Here is a 22410-nt window from a genome sequence, read left to right as displayed (position 1 = left end):
AATAGAGAAAAAATTATGAAAAACTTTTTAATGAAAATAATCTGTCTCCTATATAAGTTGAGAGACAATATTTCTTAACTGTAAGTTCCTTATACAGTGGAACCTCTACTTGCGAGTGTGTCCACGTGCGAGTTTTTCCAAATACGTGCAGTCGATGGGTCGATTTTTTGCTTCCATACCCGAGCAAAATTTCCACAAGCGAGCAGACCTCAAGGCTGGTTCCTTGACAATGGTGAGGGGCTCTTGATCTTGATCTTGATCTCGGGAAGTGTATCTCATTTGTTTGTTGGACTATCTTATTGAAACTTGGGCAATGTATGATGGAAAGATGCTTCTTAACGTACACCAAAAATGAAAAAAATCTAAGCATAAATAATGGAGTTCACTTTTCAGCAATCAGCCACCCCTTAGCAGTAATTCTGAATGGTTCTTATGGGCGTATTCTCGTTTGTTTGGTCTCATTTGATAGAATGGAAGATATATTACAGAAATAGATATGATTTTAATTGCTTTCACGACAAAAAGTACCTTGAAATAGAGCTCAACCTAGGAGAAATGGTTCATTGCTTGGCTGTTTCAGAGTAAACATTCCAATATGCAGTCATGAATGGGTTGACATTATTTATACAATTATTGCAATAAGGAATAACAGTAAAGCTTATATTTGTGTGAATAAAAATTACAATTTTTTTATATAATAATAATAATAATAATAATAATAATAATAATAATAATATGTACACCTACCATCCGACTTACGACAAAGTTCGGTTCCGAGAAACCGGTCGTAAGTCGAAATGGACGTAAGTCGAACTTTACTACTGAATATCAACATAACATTTTTGTAATGACTTATTTTATTGTTTTATTTTGGTATTTCATGTTTTACTTTACTTTTTATGCTGTTAGTACTGTATTTTATACTGTAAGGTTTAGGATAAACACTGTGTACAACACAAACACTTGTTTATTTCCCAGAAATTTGGCATAAAAAACACGGTTGTAAGTCGAGTCGTTGTAAGTCGAGCAGGTCGTAAGTCGGATGGTAGGTGTATAATAATAATTATATAATAATATAATACAATAAATATGTAAATAAGCCATACAGATAATATTAGCGAAATTATTCATGAAGCATTTTGCCCGGTCTCCAGACAAACTCTCATCCACCGCAGACACCGCCCATACCACCACATGAATGATATATTTTATTCATTTTAGAGTATATAACAGGTTTGTATGTTATTTATATTGTTTATTATGTCATATTAGATGAAGTGAGATAGATAAATAAGCCATAGAATTGATATTAGCAAAATTATTGAAGTACAGAATTCCACTGGAACGGATTAATTGCATTTCAATTAATTTAAATGAGGAAAATTGACTCTGAAAACGAGCAAATCCAGTTGCGAGCAAGGTCATGAAACAGATTAAACTCGCAAGTAGAGGTTTCACTGTATCTTGAACATATCTTATTCATGAATCTCTATCAAGAATGTTCAAGTTGTTTATTAACTGGGATTAAAATAATGACTCAATAAGAATATCATTATAAAATACATGATAATGTCACCTGTTAAAAAACACGTTTTTGTGTTGTACTAGAGCACAAGATTAACACAGCATTTTCATTTACAAACACAGTGGTACCCCGAGTTTTGAACTGCTCCCAACTCAACCAATTATGAAGGTAAATTATTGTAAGTGCTTTTGTAAGTGAATTTTGGGGGTCTGAAACAGATTAATCTAATTTACATTAATCCTTATGGGAACAAATTTGTTTGGTATCAGCACTTGAATAGCCTTCTGGACCAAAGAAAGTTTGAAACTCAGGGTACCAATGTACTATTAAATATTGTTTAATATATAGAAGAACACCTCACATAACTGACACAACTTACATTCCTGAAATCAGCATTTTATGTAATTTCTAGCTATGTAATACATATAATGTAGGGACAAAATGGGGTTAGCTTCACAGCACCTGCTAAAAACAAAACAAAATTTTTCAAGTTTTTATTTCATCAAAAATAATGGTTTTGACAGAATGCAGGTGTAAGTTGCTTATGATGCCACATGTACATATGATCAGCTGATCCATCACACATTTGACTATACAGGCACTCCTCACTTAACCTTTTCAGGGTCAACAGGCCCTCTCAGAGACTTGTTCTCAGGGTCGGCTAAATTTCAAAAAAAAAAAAAATATTTTTTCTTATGAAAAGATAGAGAATCTTTTCCCGATCATAATGACACCAAAAGTATGAAATTTGATGGAAAACTTACGGAATTATGCTGTCACGAAGTTAGCGGTCTCAACGATGTTTACGCATCAGCAATTTTGCCCACTTTGAGCCCTATTTTCGGCCAATTCCAGTGTACTTGTCGACAAAAGTCATAACTATTTCGCTAGAACTCCATTTTTTCTAGCGAATGAGTACAAGAAACCACCCATTTACCGATTTCAACTATCCAATACAGTGGTCAGAATTTAGCAATTTTGCCAATTTCACACAAATTTCAAAAGATGCCAATTTCCGAATAGGGTCCAGAATAAACAAGAAAGACATTCCTGGCACTAAAATAACATTTTCTCTGTTCATTAGTCACGTCCCCATGCCTCTCTTGCATTCCTTTGCTTTCCACTTTGAATTTTTATTCTCACAAAAAAATAGAAGATTTACTGTTATGCAGACTACTGCATTGGTGTAAAATGGTATAAATAATATCAGCACACTTGTGAAAGAATATTAGACTCACCAGTTGATGTATATTGGATGCATAGCATGATTTGTTTACTTTTGAACTTTGGTAAAAATCGAACATTTCTGCTACTTTGAGCTCAATTTCAAGGTACTTTTCTTTGTAAAACCAGTCAAAATCATCTCTATTTCTGTAGTAAGTCTTCCATTCTATAAAATGAGACCATGAAAACTAGAATACAACAATAAATACCATACGAAAATACAGTGCAAAGTCGCTGTTTTAATCCAAAAACACGGTCAAAGTTTTTTTTTTTCCTAATTACTCACTGTGTGCTGCAGGATTTTTTTTATACCACGCACACTGACCACATAGACCCATTCTTTCACATGTAGGCCTACCAGCTTTCTCTCACTAGATTTGAGGGCGCTAGAATTTAGGCGTACTAATACTAAAGGGTCGGCCTAGGAAAGGTTGGAGGGAGGGGGTAAAGGAGGTTTTGTGTGCGAGGGGCTTGGACTTCCAGCAGGCATGCGTGAGCATGTTTGATAGGAGTGAATGGAGACAAATGGTTTTTAATACTTGACGTGCTGTTGGAGTGTGAGCAAAGTAACATTTATGAAGGGATTCAGGGAAACCGGCAGGCCGGACTTGAGTCCTGGAGATGGGAAGTACAGTGCCTGCACTCTGAAGGAGGGGTGTTAATGTTGCAGTTTAAAAACTGTAGTGTAAAGCACCCTTCTGGCAAGACAGTGATGGAGTGAATGATGGTGAAAGTTTTTCTTTTTCGGGCCACCCTGCCTTGGTGGGAATCGGCCAGTGTGATAATAAAATAATAATAATAATACGTCAAAAACCCTGGCGCATAAGCCATACTAGTACGGCTGAAACCCTGAAAGGGTTAATGACCGAGTCCTGTTCCATGTTCACTTTGAGAACACACCAGCTAACCCCCCATTATAGTGAGCTTGTTTTGTACTTCTTCCATTCTTTCCCCTTTCAAGTGCTGTTACACTTCCAACTCTATTAAATCTTCATTAGCTAGCTTTGTCTCGACCAAAGTTCTCATAGTGTACAATCCTGACTGTCGAAGAGCTGGTCGTAAATCTGTGCGCTCATTAAACTGGTAAGTTATTAAGTGAGGAGTGTACAATGCTCTTATTTAAAAAAGACAAGAAAGTATTTTATCATTCCTTAAATTCTTTGTTGACAAAGAAGCATTTAAAGATGGTTATATGACTACTCAGCAGTAGACAAGTGTGAGTCATTCCTCTACTTCCTCTCTTGTTACCATTCCTTTCTGTTCGCCTACATAAACTGACTTCCTTACTCTTTTCTGTACCAAAACACAAAGTATGAAACCATAATGGTTATAATCATAACCATGATTTTTAAAGAGGCGGACTGGTAAGCCAGTGGAAGTCCTTGGTCAGATGACCAAAAGCTCCAGCTGTGGGTCATCATATGACTAAGACCCATGTTAGGAAAAACTTGTCCTGTTCCTTGGCAAACATTATACCTACCATCTTTTCTGTTAGTGTGACTTTGTTAATGGTCCGAGTCAGACGGAAATATTGTCGTAAGCTCCTCCTCTCTTTTATGTGTGGGTTATTTGTGTATCAGTTGATGTCACACATACATTTCATCAGTTGATCAATTTCACATTTCACTATTCAATTTTCTCATTTATAATAGTGACTAGGAAGTATTGTATCATACTCTAAATTCCTTAAAGATTTAAAGATTTATTTATTTCTTTGCAGCATTTACAATGGGTGATTACAATTTGGATTTGTTAAGTACAAAGAAAGTCACTATCATGCCACGGCATTTCAGGCAGACTAAACCTAATTCACACAGACTACCTAATACTAGTGTTCTGAGAAGAGTTAATTTTTATTATACATGATTTTTCTTATTAACTGACGTAGCAAGTTGTTTACAGTAATTAAAATTTATAGCTGTAATATATAAAAAATTACAGTATTATACTTTAACACAAATTACAGTAATGAGATTGAGACACATTTAAGTTTGAAGTGTAATGATCAAAATAGTTTTGCAATCATAAAGAATGATTTACAATAGTGAAATTGAAAGAATTTAGGTTGAAAACAATTTTAAGCCTGAGGTAGTGATTACATAGTTGAGAAATCATGGCAGGTGTAAAGTGTAGTGTTTGTCTGGTTAATTTTGGGAGATGAGGTGATTTCTAAGTAGGGCCTCAAACTGATTTGCAGGCAGGGGTCGTTTAGTGTGTTCTAGCAATGAATTCCAGATCTTCAGGCCCTTCATGTGCATAGCATTTTTGCATAGGGAGAGATGGACATGAGGGATATCAAACAGTGATTTGTGCCTTGTATTGTGCCTGTGTGTTCTGTTGTATTTAACAAGGAGGAGTTTGAGAGGAGGGTTAATATTGGAGTATAATGTTCTATGAATGTAGTAGGCACAATAAGTGTGGATGTTTTGTATATTAAGCAAGTTAAGGCTCTTAAAAAGTGGTGGAGTATGCTGTCTAGTGCAGGAATTGATAATCGTATTGCAGTTTTTTGTTGGGTTATTAAAGGTTTAATTAAGGTGATTTGCTGTGGTTGATCCCCATGCACAAATACCATAGGTGAGGTTAGGGTAGATGAGAGAGTGGTAAAGAGCAAGAAGTGCCATTTGGGGTACACAGTACTGAATCTTAGAAAGGATGCCTACTGTTTTGGAGAATTTCTTGAAGGTCTGTTGTATGTGGGTCTGGAATTTGAGATTGCAGTCAAGGTGGAAGTCTAGAAATTTGTTGTGTGTGTGTCTAGAAATGGGTGAACCATTTATCGATATGTTAAGATGAACATTAGAAGCTCTGTTTCCAAACAGTATGAAGTAGGTTTTGTCTTTATTGAGATTAAGTTTATTGATAGTCATCCAAGTAGATATTTTTAGTAGTTCATTGTTAACAGTGTCTGTTAGTATAGTTGGGTTTGGGTGAGAGAAGACTTAAGTAGTGTCATCAACAAATAAAATGGGTTTAAGGAGTTTAGATGCACCTGGGAGGTCACTGATATAAATGAGAAAGAGAAGTGGGCCAAGGATGCTACCTCATGGGACTCCAACAAGAACAGGTTGTGTGGTGGAGTTAATGCTATTTGTGTGAACATACTGGTTACTAATGTTAAGGTAAGAGTTTATGTAATTGGGAAAATGTCCTCTGACCCCATAATGTTCACGCTTTAGGTGCAATAGGTCATGGTCAACTGTATTAAATGCTTTTCGAAGGTCTATGAAAAGTCCCAGGGAAATTTAATTTTTGTGAGTGCTGTATATAGAAGCTCATGCTATGTATAATTGAATCATTAGTACTTTTTTTTTGGCCTGAAGCCAAATTGACAGGGATTAAGTATGTTGTGGGAAACTAAGTAGGAGTAGACTTTTTGTGAATTAATTTCTCAAATATTTTAGATAGTAGGGCTATGTCTGATATAGGCCAATAGTTATTCAATTCAGTTGGATCACCTCCTTTGAGGATTGGGGTAACTCTTGTTGTCTTGAGTATGGATGGGAAGGTAGAAGATTCAATAGATTTGTTTAAAAAGAGTTGAAATAATAGGTGACAACACATGAAAAGCTTTTTTTGTACATAAGCGATGGTAAATTATGTAGGTCTTCTGTCTTGTTCTTTAGTGTTTTGATGATGAGCGAGATTTCTGTAGGGTTTGTTGGGGATAGAAATAGAGTATTTGAGAAGTTATCAGTGAGGTAGTCTTTTGGGCAAGTGTTTATGGCTGGGATTTTGTCTGCTAGCTTTGTTCGTAGAGTCGAGAAAAAGATATTAACCCGTAAACGGTCCAAGCAGATCTACGTTCACATGCGTAGTGCTCCAAAAGTAGATATACGTTTTTTAAATATTTTCAAATATAACAAAAAAAAACGTAGATCAAAGTTTTTTTACACGTTTTCAAATGTAAAAAGAAAAAAAGAAGATCCACTTTTTTTACATACTTTCAAATGTTGAAAAAACGTATATATACGTTTGGACCATTTACGGGTTAAATCTGTTGGAAGTACAGTAACTGTTGGCTGGAGGAGAGGCTCTTTTGATTTCATTAAGTTAATCACATGGTTGTGAGACAGCTTTTTAGATCCTAGAATTTCAGATATGATTTTCCAGGTCTTTTTCATGTCCCCCTTTTATGTCATAAAATCTGCTTTTGTAATACAGTTTTTTCGATCTTCTTATTAGATTAGTTAGTACAGTAGGGCCCCACTTATACGGCGGGTTAGGTTCCAGGCTGTCGCCGGAAAGCAGACATCGCCGGAAAGCAGAACGCCATTTTTTTCCATTCATAAATGCAAATAAGTGCTAGACAACAAGTTTACACTAAATTATATTAAGTTAGTAATAGAACTAGGCATTAAAAACACACAAAGTAAAATACAGTCACAGTAAATTCATTACTTATCTTAAAGTATTTGTAATATTAATGTAGGGAGAAAGGTGAGTAGTACTTATTTGTAGGAAGTCAGGTGCAGGTAGCCCAGGTGTAGGTAGCCCTGGCTCCCCGTCTCATATTTAATATACGATATTTAAAACATCACAGAGAGGTAAAATACACATACAGTACACTCATTATTTACCTTAAAATATGTGTTAGTCTTAATATAGGAAGAGAGGTGAGTAGTATTTATTTGTAGAAAGTCAGTGTAGGTAGCCGGTAGGTGTAGCCTGGGCTACACCTACCGGCTACCTACACTGTGGCCCAGAGCCATATTATTAAAATCGACATGCCTTGTTCACTGAATTTAATAATTTCTAACAACTACCTTTAGATGCCATCATAAACGAAGGTAGAAGTAATGAATAATTCATGCCGAAAATTGTAAACAAAAGCGGAGTGAGGGAGTGGCTGGGCCAAATGCAGATTCATAAACGTTTTCTCTGATGGCTGAGCAGAGAAAACGTAATGTTGTCCCTCCACCCGGCTACCACACAGCTCCACAAGTATTATTATCAGAGCACACATAAAATATGCAATAAATGCCAGACAACAAGTTTACACTAACTTATATTAAGTTAGCAATAGAAATAGGCATTAAAAACAAAATAAAATATTAATATTAATGTGTGAGAGGTAAGTGGCAGGGAGTTTATTGAATAAAATCAGAATGGCACACCATCATCCTCTAACTTGGCACTTAAAGCAAGAGGCTTACGGCTTCTCTTTTTATTACAGCTAACCTTAGATGCCATCGTCAATGAGAGCCAACTAGTTAACGAAAGAGTAAATGAGAAAGAGAACGAGATACAGAGTTGAGACAATGTAAGAACACAAACTGAACAGGTAGTGGACGATCACTTGGTCAGGCGAAATAAATGCGTATTAATATGTGTCTACTTTTAGTTCATTCACGTCCATTTGAAAGAGTTTGTAAAACATTTACCTCAATATTTTTTTATTTTAATAATAATTACCTCACAATACAAATACTCTTACATTGTGTACAAGTTGTACAAGTTAGTTCAGAATAAACAAGCAGCAACACACCATTTTTAGAGTGAATGAAGATAATAATAATAATAATAATAATAATAATAATAATAATAATAATAATAATAATAATATTATTATTAATAATAATAATAATAATAATATTATTATTATTATTATTTATTATAAAAAGCACTAAACCCACAAGGGTCATGAAATGCTATACATAGAGTAAAGGCATATGAAAAGAATATTTTTCTACAGTTATCCCCCAGTTTGACTAGAGAAAACGTAATTCTTCCGACACTACCTACACAGCTGCTTTGTAAACAAATCTCATATTTACATCAATTTTTATTGAGTGTATGTATCACATTTATATGCTATGTAATGGGTTTCATATATATAATTTTGAGGAAAATATCATAGATGGATTAATGAAAATGCCTATATTGATGTAAAATATGACATTTAGTATGCCTAAGAGTGATTATTATTACGTAGTATTGGCGTCATCAGTAGAGAAAGACTTAGCGATTTTAATGTGTACCTGCACACCAGCACAGTGTGTAAGTATATTTAGGTACAGGTACACATAAGTATAATTATCAGAGCACATATAAAATATGCAGTAACTTCAAAACATTTTAAATTTTGGAAAGTTTCCTGACATAATAGATGTGGTTATGGAAAATGTAAACAAACCGGGTGGGGGGGCGCCGTATTTGAAAGGCTGCTTGCCGTATAGCAAATTTTGGTCATAATTTGACATCGCCATATTAGCGGAACTCCGTAAGGCGAAATGCCATAAAGCGGGGCCTTACTGTATTGATGAGTAATATTTTGTCAAATCCTTCGTTATTAAACCCATTCTATACCTGTTCTATCTTCTTGCTCTGCCTAGGCTACCCTCACAGTGCAGCAGTGGGGGTGAATCTCAAAAGTGGGAACAACCCCAAATTCAATTTTTTCCAACTGTAGCCATGTTAAACACAGGTTGCAACTTCATGTTAATAAGTTTTGGAAATAAAAATGATTAGCATTTTAATAAAAACGTACTATGTAAATGCATAAATGTGAGTTACGAGAGGCCTGTCAGTACATATTAACCCTTAAACTGTCCAAACATAGATCTACGTGTGCTTGCATAGCGCTCCGAACGTAGATCTACATTTTTTCACATTCTTTCTTATGGAGAAAATCAAGGGCGGAGCACTATGCGCTCAAACATAGATCTATGTTTGGACAGTTTAAGGGTTAATTAAACAATATTAAACATAACAGAGCTACATACAGAATAAGGTCAGATGTGTGGCGGTCGGCAACAACTGGACTATCTGTTTCTCATTCTATTTACAGTATTCTTATCCTCTCTCAAATCATATTTTTTTTTTTTTATTATTAACACATCGGCCGATTCCCACCAAGGCAGTGTGTCCCGAAAAAGAAAAACTTTGACCATCATTCACTCCATCACTGTCTTGCCAGAAGGGTGCTTTACACTACAGTTTTTAAACTGCAACATTAACACCCCTCCTTCAGAGTGCAGGCACTGTACTTCCCATCTCCAGGACTCAAGTCCGGCCTGCCAGTTTTCCTGAATCCCTTCATAAATGTTACTTTGCTCACACTCCAACAGCACATCAAGTATTAAAAACCATTTGTCTCCATTCACCCCTATCAAATATGTTCACTCATGCTTGCTTGAAGTCCAAGCTTCTCGCACACCCAACCTCCTTTACCCCCTCCCTCCAACCTTTCCTAGGCCGACCCCTACCCCGCCTTCCCTCTACAGATTTATACACTCGCGAAGTCATTCTGTTTTGTTCCACTCTCTACATGTCTGGAACCACCTCACAATCTTTCGTCACCTAATCTTTTTGCTATCTTCATCGCCTTGCTCTTTCCTATATTCACTTTAATTTTCTTCTTTTACATACCCTACCAAATTCATCCATGAACCTCTGCAACTTCTCTTCAGAATCCCCCAAAAGTACAGCGTCATCAGCAAAGAGCAATTGTGACAAATCCCACTTTGTGTTTGATTCTTTATCTTTTAACTCCACATCTCTTACGAAGATCCTCGCATTCACTTCTCTTACAACCCCATCTAAAAAACTCTTCACTGCTTTCAGTAACCTCCTATACCATACACCTGCAACATCTGCCACATTGCCCCCCTATCCACCCTGTCATACACCTTTTCCAAATCCATAAATGCCACAAAAACCTCTTGAGCCTTATCTATATATTGTTCACCTACAAGTTTCACTGTAAACACCTGGTCCACACACCCCCTAACTTTCCTAAAGCCTCCTTGTTCATCTGCTATCCTACTCTCCATCTTACTCTTAATTCTTTCAATAATAACTCTACCATGCTCTTTACCAGGTATACTCAACAGACTTATTCCCCTATAATTTTTGCACTATCTTTTGTTCCCTTTGCCGTTATACAAATGAACTATGCATGCTCTCTGCCAATTCCTAGGTACTTTACCCTCTTCCATGCATTTATTAAATAATAGCACCAACCACTTGAAAAATATATCCCCATCTGCTTTTAACATTTCTATCTTTATCCTGTCAATCCCAGCTGCCTTACCTCATTTCATTCTACCCACTGCCTCAAGAACTACACTCACACTCACAACTGGCTCTTCCTCACTCCTACAAGATGTTATTCCTCCTTGCCCTATACACGAAATCACAGCTTCCCTATCTTCATCAACATTTACAAATTCTTTAAAATATTCCCTCCATCTTCCCAATACCTCTAACTCTCCATTTAATAACTCTCCTCTCCTATTTTTAACTGTCAAATTCATTGTTCCCTAGGTTTCCTCAACTTATTAATCTCACTCCAAAACTTTTTCTTATTTTCAAGAAAATTTGTTGATAACATCTCACCCACTCTCTCACTTGATCTCTTTTTACACTGCTTCACCACTCTCTTAACCTCTCTTTTTCTCTCCATATACTCCTCCCTCCTTGCATCACTTCTACTTCGTAAAAACCTCTCATTTGCTAACTTTTTCTCCCTTACTACTCTCTTTACATCATTCCATCAATCGCTCTTCTTCCCTCCCGCACCCACTTTCCTATAACCACAAACTTCTGCTGAACACTCTAACACTATATTCTTAAACCTACCTAAACATCTTCGACCCCATTGCCTATACTCTCACTAGTCCATCTATCCTCCAATAATTGTTTATATCTTACCCTAACTGCCTCCTCTTTTAGTTTAAACACCTTCACCTCTCTCTTACTTGCTGCTTCTATTTTCCTTGTATCCCATCTACCTTTTACTCTCACTGTAGCTACAACTAAAAAGTGATCTGATATATCTGTGGCCCCTCTATAAACATGTACATCCTGAAGTCTACTCAACAGTCTTTTATCTACCAATTCATAGTCCAACAAACGACTGTCATTACGCCCTACATCATATCTTGTATACGTACTTATTTATCCTCTTTTTCTTAAATTATGTATTACCTATAACTAAACTCCTTTGTATACAAAGTTCATTTACACCTGGCACCCCAAACTTACCTACCACACCCTCTCTAAATGTTTCCTCTACTTTAGCATATAGGTACCCTACCACAATTACTCTCTCACTTGGTTCAAAGGTTCCTATACATTCGCTTAACATCTCCCAAAATCTCTCTCTCTCCTCTACACTCCTCTCTTCTCCAGGTGCATACACACTTATTATGACCCACTTTTTGCATTCGACCCTTATTTTAATCCACGTAATCCTTGAATTTACACATTTATATTCCCTCTTCTCCTTCCATAACTGATCTTTCAACATTATTGCTACCCCTTCCTTAGCTCTAACTCTCTCAGTTACTTCTGATTTAATCCCATTTATTTCTCCCCACTGAAACTCGCCTACCCCCTTCAGCTTTGTTTCGCTTAGGACCAGGACATCCAACTTTTCATTCATAAAATCAGCAATCATCTCTTTCTTATCATCCGCACTACAGCCACGCACATTCAAGCATCCCAGTTTTATAAAGTTTTTCTTCTTCTCTTTTTTAGTAAATGTCTACAGGAGAAGGGGTTACTAGCCCATTGCTCCCGGCATTTTAGTCACCTCATACGACACGCATGGCTTACGGAGGAAAGACTCTTTTCCACTTCCCCATGGACAATAGAGGAAATAAACAAGAACAAGAGCTATTAAGAAAAAGAAGAAAAAACCTAGATGTGTGTATGTATATACAGTAGTACCTCGGGATAAGAACAGCTCAAAACTCGAACAATTATGTATGTTTATTTATGTAAGTGCTTTTGTAAGTGTATTTTTGGGGGTCTGAAATGGATTAATCTAATTTACAATATTCCTTATGGGAACAAATTCATTCGGTATCGGCCTTGTGGAATGAAATAAATTCATATCCCGAGGTACCACTGTACAGTGGACCACTGGTATTCGATATTAATCCGTTCCTGAGAGCTCATCGAATACCGATAATATCGAAAACCGAATCAATTTTCCTCATATGAAATAATGAAAATAAAATTAATCCGTGCAAGACACCCAAAAAAAAATTTTACTACATGAAATATTAAGTTTAATGCAATAGAATAATTACAATAACAATAAAATAATTGACACTTACCTTTAATGAAGATCTGGTGATGATTGATGGGATGGAAGGAGGGGAGAGGTGTTAGTGTTTAGAAGGGGAATCCCCTTCCATTAGGACTTGAGGTAGCAAGTCCTTTTCCAGGGTTACTTCCTTTCTTCTTTTAATGCCACTAGGACCAGCTTGAGAGTCACTGGACCTCTGTCGCACAACAAATCTGTCCATAGAGCTCTGTACCTCCCGTTCCTTTATGATTTGTCTAAAATGGGCCACAACATTGTCATTGTAATAGCTGTGTTAGGGTGATTTTCATCCATAAAGGTTTGCACTTCAACCCACTGTGCACACACTTCCTTAATTTTTGAAGTAAGCACAATGTATTCCACAACTGGTATAGGCTTCTCAGGGTTAGCCCCAAACTCTTCAAAATCTTTCTTAATTTCCATACTAATTCTCACTCTTTTTACCACAGGATTGGCACTAGAAGCTTTCTCGGGGCCCATGGTGACTTATTTTGCAGAAACAAGCACCAAACACAGTGATAATATGGATAATATGGAATGTACCAAATGTATCCTTAGATGTGCGCACACTGGCTGGCTTGTAAACACTGGCACACAAGGGGCAGTTCAGGCCACATGTGGACAGGTCTCGTACGAATTGTATCGAATACCGGGTTTTCAATCGAATACCGAGGAAAATTTTTTGTGATATAATGCATCGAATACCGGATTTATCGAATACCGATGCCATCGAATACCGGGGGTCCACTGTATATATGCATGTGTGTGTACCAATGCCCATGCCGTGGACTACCTAGATGGGAATTTCCCAAATTCCTTCTATCTTGCTCCAACTGAGCCCACGGAAGTCACCGAGATTATAAAGTCACTTAAAAATAACTCAGGGAATCTGTCTCATGTCCCACCATTATTGTACAAGAGAGCGGCCCATGCCCTCTCGCATGCTATCTCATTACTTTTTAACAAGTCACTAGAAACTAGCACCTTCCCGAAACTACTCAAGACGGCAAGGGTTACACCAATACATAAAGGTGGTGACCCTACAGATTTAAACAACTATAGGCCAATATCAAACTTACCATTGCTATCCAAAATCTTTGAGAAACTCGTGCACAGGAGACTATATTCATTTATAACGGCACAAAACATACTCAACCCCTGCCAATTTGGATTCAGGAAAAATAAAAGCACTAACGATGCAATCATAAAAATGCTAGATCTGCTTTACACAGCATTGGAAAATATGGAATATCCACTAGGAATTTTTACTGACCTAAGAAAAGCTTTTGACACAGTAGACCACGGAATCCTACTCCACAAACTTGACCATTATGGTATAAGAGGCCATGCGCTTGCATATTTCAAATCTTACCTTACTAATAGGTATCAGTATGTCACCATTAAAGACACAGCATCAACAACACAGCCACTTGATACTGGAGTTCTGCAGGGAAGTGTCCTTGGTCCCCTGCTCTTCCTCATATACATCAATGATCTTCCAAACGTATCTCAACACCTGAACCCCATTCTCTTTGCTGACGACACAACTTACGTCATCTCTCACCCTAATCTTGCCACCCTCAACACCATTGTTAATGAGGAGCTGATCAAAATATCGACTTGGATGACAGCCAATAAACTTACGCTTAACACTGACAAAACCTACTACATTATGTTTGGTAGCAGAGCAGGAGATGCGCAAATTAACATTAAGATCAACAACACTCTAATTGCCAGGCATAATGAGGGCAAATTCCTAGGCCTATACCTCGACAACAACCTGAACTTCAGCACCCATATCCAACACATAACCAAAAAAGTATCCAAAACGGTTGGGATCCTCTCCAAGATACGATACTACGTGCCGCAAACTGCCCTTCTCACACTATACCATTCACTTATATATCCATACCTCACCTATGCTATCTGTGCTTGGGGTTCAACTGCAGCAACACACCTAAAGCCAATAATAACCCAACAAAAAGCCGCAGTAACAATAATCACTAAATCCCATCCCTGGCAACACACCCCCCCACTCTTCATAGATCTAAACTTACTCCCTGTTCAGTACATCCACACTTACTACTGTGCAATCTACATCTACAGGACCTTAAATTCCAATATTAACCTTGACCTAAAATGCTTTCTTGATAGTTGTGACAGAACCCAATGGCACAACACCAGACACAAACATCTCTATGACATTCCCTGTGTCCGACTAAACCTTTACAAAAATTCAATGTATGTCAAAGGCCCTAAAATCTGGAACACCCTACCTGAAAATGCTAAAACTGCAGACACATTCATCACCTTCAAAACTACCATCAGAAAACATCTTATCTCCCTGCTACACCCTGTCAACTAATTACACGAATACAACCTGGTAGTTAACACTTACACTCACTCACCCATTTGACCATAAACAGAAATATCAATCTCAATCTCAAAATAATGAATCTTAACTAGTCATAAGTTGGCCTGTGATACTCCAATACTGAAACTATGTATAGTGCCAAAACAAAAGCATTCACATTGCTAAACTCACAAACTAGTATTTAGTCACTTAGCCATAATACCAACTTACCTCATAATTTTGTAATATTTTAAACTTAAGATTTAATCTAAGTCTGCTCGAAATGCCTAGCCATGCTAGGTGTTCTAGTGGTACACTCTGTAATTATTATTTTACTACATGTAAACCACACAATAACCAAATTCTGTAAACTCAGCATTGTAATCCTTATAGAGAAAAAACTTTGAATTGTAGTGTGACCTAAGTGTAAGTAGAAGTAGCAAGATATACCTATTATCCAGTGTGTTCATGAGACAGAAAAAAGACTCCCGCAATCCTACCATCGTGTAAAACAGTTACAGGTTTCTGTTTCACAGTTACCTGACAGGAAGGTAGTATCTCACTTCTTAACACAATACAACAAACCTTAAATTTAACAGATTTCAAATTTAATTATTTTATCACTCCTGTGATCTCAGAGAAAAAAAAATAAACATATACTGTGGTAGAGAATTTTTTCCTGAAAAAACAAAATGCAAAGTCTGATGCAAAACTTACATTAATGAAAAAAATGTGTGGGCGGAGAATATCGAGGAAACAGATTAAGTCTGTTGACTCTGGGCATTGTCCATTTTAACATACTGATCAACAGTTCTCTCATTACAAAACACACTAATGGCAGTTTATTAGGTCTACACCTTGACTGCAATTTGAAATTTAATACTCACATCCAGCACATAATCAAGGTCTCCAAAACAGTAGGCATCCTCTCCAAGACAAAGAACTATGTACTCCAAACAACACTTCTTACACTATATGCGACGGGCTGGAGTTTTGAGACTCTCTGACCGCGGGTTCAATCCCAGCCGGGGTATGGTTTACTATACAAGTCTATAATCTATGCATACCTCATCTATGATATATGTGCCTGGAGAGCTACCAAAAGAAATCATTTTAAACCACTAATAACCCAACAAAAAGCTGTTGTGCGGACTATCACCAACTCCTGTGCCAGACAACACCCTGTTCCCCAACTCTTGAAGAGTTGGAACTTACTTAAATTACAAAATATGCATTCATATTACTGTGCCTATTAAATACTTACAACATTAAATGCTCATTAAACCTCTAAACACTACTATAACTCTGATTATTCAAACTGAAACCTGGCTCAAACAAGATGTGACACACTATTTAACATACCTGGTTAAACAGCCGCACAACTGCAGGCCTGACCATCTAGGAGGAGGCCATCTACTACTCTGATGAGCTGGAATGTATGAAATTTACTTGTACATGGGATGACAGTGGTGAATGTATAATCGCTAAATTCATATCATAAAACTTATAACAGTTGGAGCAGTCTACAGATTACCACACACAAATCCGTACACTTTCAGTGGTAACCTTAGAAACATGATAATGGATTCAAAGTTCAATAAATACCAGCTGATAGCTATATAAGACTTCAACATAAACCTCATCCAAGCAACTGATCCTCCAGTAACTGATTTCACAAACACTATGAACAACTGCTTGCTACTACCTTCTATAACTAAACCAACAATAATCTCCACCATATGTGGATCAACATGATATCTCCACAACAAGCACTCATAATGACAGCCACCCTCCCCAGGATAACCTGTGGAGGGTGGTTAACCCTCCCCAGGTTATCCTGGATGAAAACCCTTCCCCAGGTAATCCCAGGTGACTAACCCTCCCCTGCATCACAATGGGTGGCTAACTCCCCCCTGGGTTATCATAGGTGGCTAATCCTCCACCAGGATATCCTGGGTGGCTAACCCTCTGCAGGTTATCCTACGTGGGTAACACTTCCCCAAGTTACCCTGGGTGGCTAACCCTCCCCAGGTTATCCTAGGTAGCTAACCCCTTCCCAGGTTATACTAGGTGGCTAACATTTCCCAGGTTATTCTACATGACTAGCCCTCCCTGGGTTATTGTAGGTGCCTAATCCTTCCCAGGTTATCCTGAGTGGCTAACCCTCCCCAGGTTATCCTAGGTGGCTAACCCTTCCCCAGGTTATCCAAGGTGGCTAATCATCCCCAGGTGATCCTGGGTAACTAACCCTCCCCAGGATATACTGGGTGGCTAACCCACCCCAGGTTCTTCTAGGTGGCTAACCTATTCCCAGGTTATCCTAGGAGGATAACCCTCCCCAGGTTATCCTGGGTGGCTACCGTTTTTCCCAGGTAATCCTAGATGGCTAACCCTTCTCAGGGTTAACCTAGGTGGTTAACCCTCCCCAGGTTATCCTGGATGGCTAACCCTACCCAGGTTATCCTAGGTGGGTAACTCTCCCTAGGATATCCTAGGTGGATAACCCTCCCTAGGTTATCCTAGGTGGCTAACCCTCCCTAGGTTAGCCTAGGTGGCTAACCCTTCCCAGGTTATCCTGGGTAACTAATCCTTACCAGGTTATCCTGGGTGGCTAACCCTCCCCAGGTTATCCTAGGTGGCTAACCCTACCCAGGTTATCCTAGGAGGATAACCCTCCCCAGGTTATCATAGGTGGCTAACCCTCCCCAGGTTATCCTGGGTGGCTAACCCTCCCCAGGTAATCCTAGATGGCTAAACCTCATCAGGGTTATCATAGGTGGCTAACCCTCCCCAGGTTATCATGGCTGGCTAACCCTCCCCAGGTTATCCTAGGTGGGTAACTTTCCCTAGGATGTCCTAGGTGGCTAACCCTCCCCAGTTTATCCTAGGTGGCTAACCCTCCCCAGGTTATCCTAGGTGACTAACCCTCCCCAGGTTATCCTAGGTGGCTAACCCTTCCCAAGGTTATCTAAGGTGGCTAATCCTCCCCAGGTGATCCTGGGTAGCTAACCCTCCCCAGGATATCCTGGATGGCTAACCCTCCCCAGGTTCTTCTAGGTGTCTAACCTATCATCAGGTTATCCTAGGAGGATAACCCTCCCAAGGTTATCCTAGGTGGCTAACCCTCCCTAGGTTATCCTGGGTGGCTACCCTTTTCCCAGGTAATCCTAGATGGCTAACCCTTCTCAGGGTTAACCTAGGTGGTTAACCCTCCCCAGGTCATCCTGGATGGCTAACCCTACCCAGGTTATCCTAGGTGGCTAACCCTACCCAGGTTATCCTAGGAGGATAACCCTCCCCAGGTTATCATAGGTGGCTAACCCTCCCCAGGTTATCCTGGGTGGCTAACCCTCCCCAGGTAATCCTAGATGGCTAACCCTCATCAGGGTTATCATAGGTGACTAACCCTCCCCAGGTTATCATGGGTGGCTAACCCTCCCCAGGTTATCCTAGGTGGGTAACTCTCCCTAGGATGTCCTAGGTGGCTAACCCTCCCCAGTTTATCCTAGGTGGCTAACCCTAACCAGGTTATCCTAGGTGGCTAACCCTCCCCAGGTTATCCTAGGTGGCTAACCCTTCCCAAGGTTATCTAAGGTGGCTAATCCTCCCCAGGTGATCCTGGGTAACTAACCCTCCCCAGGATATCCTGGATGGCTAACCCTCCCCAGGTTCTTCTAGGTGGCTAACCTATCCCCAGGTTATCCTAGGAGGATAACCCTCCCTAGGTTATCCTGGGTGGCTACCCTTTTCCCAGGTAATCCTAGATGGCTAACCCTTCTCAGGGTTAACCTAGGTGGTTAACCTTCCCCAGGTTATCCTGGATGGCTAACCCTACCCAGGTTATCCTAGGTGGGTAACTCTCCCTAGGATATCCTAGGTGGATAACCCTCCCTAGGTTAGCCTAGGTGGCTAATCCTTCCCAGGTCATCCTGGGTAACTAACCCTTCCCAGGTTATCCTGGGTGGCTAACCCTCCCCAGGTTATCCTAGGTGGCTAGCCCTACCCAGGTTATCCTAGGAGGATAACCCTCCCTAAGTTATCATAGGTGGCTAACGCTAACCAGGTTATCCTGGGTGGCTAACCCTCCCCAGGTAATCCTAGATGGCTAACCCTCATCAGGGTTATCCTAGGTGGCTAACCCTCCCCAGGTTATCATGGGTGGCTAACCCTCACCAGGTTATCCTATGTGGCTAACCTTCCCCAGATTATCCTGGGTTGTTAGCCCTCCCCAGGTTATCCTAGATGGGTAACCCTCCCCAGGTTATCCTAGATGGCTAACCCTCCCCAGGTTATCCTAGATGGGTAACCCTCCCCAGGTTATCCTAGATGGGTAACCCTCCCCAGGTTATCCTAGATGGCTAACCCTCCCCAGGTTATCCTAGATGGGTAACCCTCCCCAGGTTATCCTAAGTGGCTAACCCTTCCCAGGTTATCCTAGGTGGCTAACCCTCCCCAGGTTATCCTAGGTAGCTAACCCCTTCCCAGGTTATACTAGGTGGCTAATATTTCCCAGGTTATTCTACATGACTAACCCTCCCTGGGTTATTGTAGGTGCCTAATCCTTCCCAGGTTATCCTGAGTGGCTAACCCTCCCCAGGTTATCCTGAGTGGCTAACCCTCCCCAGGTTATCCTGAGTGGCTAACCCTCCCCAGGTTATCCTAGGTGGCTAACCCTTCTCCAGGTTATCCAAGGTGGCTAATCCTCCCCAGGTAATCCTAGGTGGTAACTCTCCCTAGGATATCCTAGGTGGCTAACCCTCCCCAGGTTATCCTAGGTGGCTAACCCTACCAAGGTTATCCTAGGTGGCTAACCCTCCCCAGGTTATCCTAGGTGGCTAACCCTTCCCCAGGTTATCCTAGGTGGCTAACCCTTCCCCAGGTTATCTAAGGTGGGTAATCCTCCACAGGTGATCCTGGGTAACTAACCCTCCCCAGGTTCTTCTAGGTGGCTAACCTATCCCCAGGTTATCCTAGGAGGATAACCCTCCCCAGGTTATCCTAGGTGGCTAACCCTCCCTAGGTTATCCTGGGTGGCTACCCTTTTCCCAGGTAATCCTAGATGGCTAACCCTTCTCAGGGTTAACCTAGGTGGTTAACCCTCCCCAGGTTATCCTGGATGGCTAACCCTACCCTAACTCTCCCTAAGATATCCTAGGTGGATAACCCTCCCTAGATTATCCTAGGTGGCTAACCCTCCCTAGGTTAGCCTAGGTGGCTAATGCTTCCCAGGTTATCCTGGGTAACTAACCCTTCCCAGGTTATCCTGGGTGGCTAACCCTCCCCAGGTTATCCTAGGTGGCTAGCCCTACCCAGGTTATCCTAGGAGGATACCCCTCCCCAAGTTATCATAGGTGGCTAACGCTAACTAGGTTATCCTGGGTGGCTAACCCTCCCAAGGTAATCCTAGATGGCTAACCCTCATCAGGGTTATCCTAGGTGGCTAACCCTCCCCAGTTTATCATGGGTGCCTAACCCTCCCAGGTTATCCTAGGTGGGTAACTCTCCCTAGGATATCCTATGTGGCTAACCCTCCCCAGATTATCCTGGGTTGTTAACCCTCCCCAGGTTATCCTAGATGGGTAACCCTCCCCAGGTTATCCTAGATGTGTAACCCTCCCCAGGTTATCCTAGATGGCTAACCCTCCCCAGGTTATCCTAGATGGGTAACCCTCCCCAGGTTATCCAAGATGGGTAACCCTCACCAGGTTATCCTAGATGGCTAACCCTCCCCAGGTTATCCTAGATGGGTAACCCTCCCCAGGTTATCCTAGGTGGTTAACCCTTCCCAGGTTATCCTAGGTGGCTAACCCTCCCCAGGTTATCCTAGATGGGTAACCCTCCCAGGTTATCCTAGATGGGTAACCCTCCCCAGGTTATCCTAGATTGGTAACCCTCCCCAGGTTATCCTAGGTGGCTAACCCTCCCAGGTTATCCTAGACGGATAACCCTGCCCAGGTAATGAAGTGCCAGCGTGCCAGCGTGCCCCGTTGTGCTCCGTGTTTTCTCGTGTTTTCACGGTCGCTCTTACGTGCTAGAACTTTAATTTGTGCCATCAATCTTATACGATACATCCCTCTAGCGCCTGGAACCAATCTTGGGCGGAAGACATTATATACTGAGTCAAAAAAGGAGAATTAATGTGCACTACCTAGCAGAGTTTACTGCCAGAGGGGAATAGGCCTAGTGTGCCGTGTGCAAAATAATAATAATAGAACTTTTCTTTGTCAGAGGAAAGAAAGTCTCCCTGATAATATTGTGTATACATAGTGTATAGTGTATACTACAGTGGCTCCCTAGTATAGATAATAGTACATAGATAATAAAGGCTAAAGTGTCATTTGAAAACAGGTGAATTTGTAAATGAAGTGATAAGCCTGTAGAGGCAGGTGCCAGAAGTCGCCAGAAACTTACCACACTGGTCAGCTGTTTTAAATCTTCCTGGCCTGCTAGTGTACTCGCATATAATCTAGGGATACCAGTGATTAGCAGAATACAGTGTTGTAGTAGCAACTAACCAGTATTGTAATAGTACTTAGTGGAGTGGAGTGACTTTCATTAGTTTCTATTTTCTTGAAATACCAGTCGTATACTGTGAATCTCATATAGGCTGTAGTTACCAGCGGTCGCAATATACATAACGAGAAGAAAATATTACTACAGAAAAAGTGTCCTTTCTCCAAAATATCCACCAGTCAACTATAGTGATAACATAGCATTTATTGTGGTGGAGACGGAAAAAGCCTAGAAAAGCTAGATACAGTGATTGATAAACAAGGGTTGAGGTCGACCATTCGTCATTGTAGGAGCTGCCAGCAATCACCGGTTCTTCAACACGCAAGTTATACTTTTTGTATTAGTCAAATCACATATTACTCGGGTAGATAACTTCCAGTAGATCCTTCATGTCTTAGCCCAAATCACCGACCAGTATATTTTAAATAAGTGACCCACTGATCAGATCAGACTGGTTCCGAACCCTCAACTGGTCCAAACCCTCGACCGATTTCAAACGGATTCGTTGGACAATAAAGAAGACTGCAAATGGATGGGGTTGTAGGCGCCCTTATAAACACAAACAATAAATAAAAAAACAGGAGAATACTCCGGTAAGCTGTCCTAACATACAAGTACAGTTAGAAATAGAAATACAAATAGCTAGAGCTTCACTTTAAGGAGGTTATTAATAGAGTATTCAAGAGGTTGCTAGTAGAATTACAGTAATTCAACCATTCAAATCATTATGAAGCTCTG

At 40.0% G+C, this 22410-nt stretch overlaps 1 non-coding gene across 1 annotated transcript in view; it reads right to left on the bottom strand.

Moving 5' to 3' along the window:
- The window catches only part of LOC128702002 (uncharacterized), a 36063-nt gene that overhangs the window by 2952 nt on the left and 10701 nt on the right, over positions 1-22410 (bottom strand). The window contains exon 2 of the transcript XR_011394166.1: positions 16522-16588. This is a non-coding gene — a transcript (uncharacterized protein). The remainder of the gene's footprint in view (positions 1-16521; positions 16589-22410) is intronic.

Source organism: Cherax quadricarinatus, chromosome 77 (genome assembly GCF_038502225.1).
Source record: "Cherax quadricarinatus isolate ZL_2023a chromosome 77, ASM3850222v1, whole genome shotgun sequence".
In the NCBI taxonomy this organism is placed as follows: Eukaryota; Metazoa; Arthropoda; class Malacostraca; order Decapoda; family Parastacidae; genus Cherax; species Cherax quadricarinatus.
This window is presented reverse-complemented; position numbering and strand designations above follow the sequence as displayed.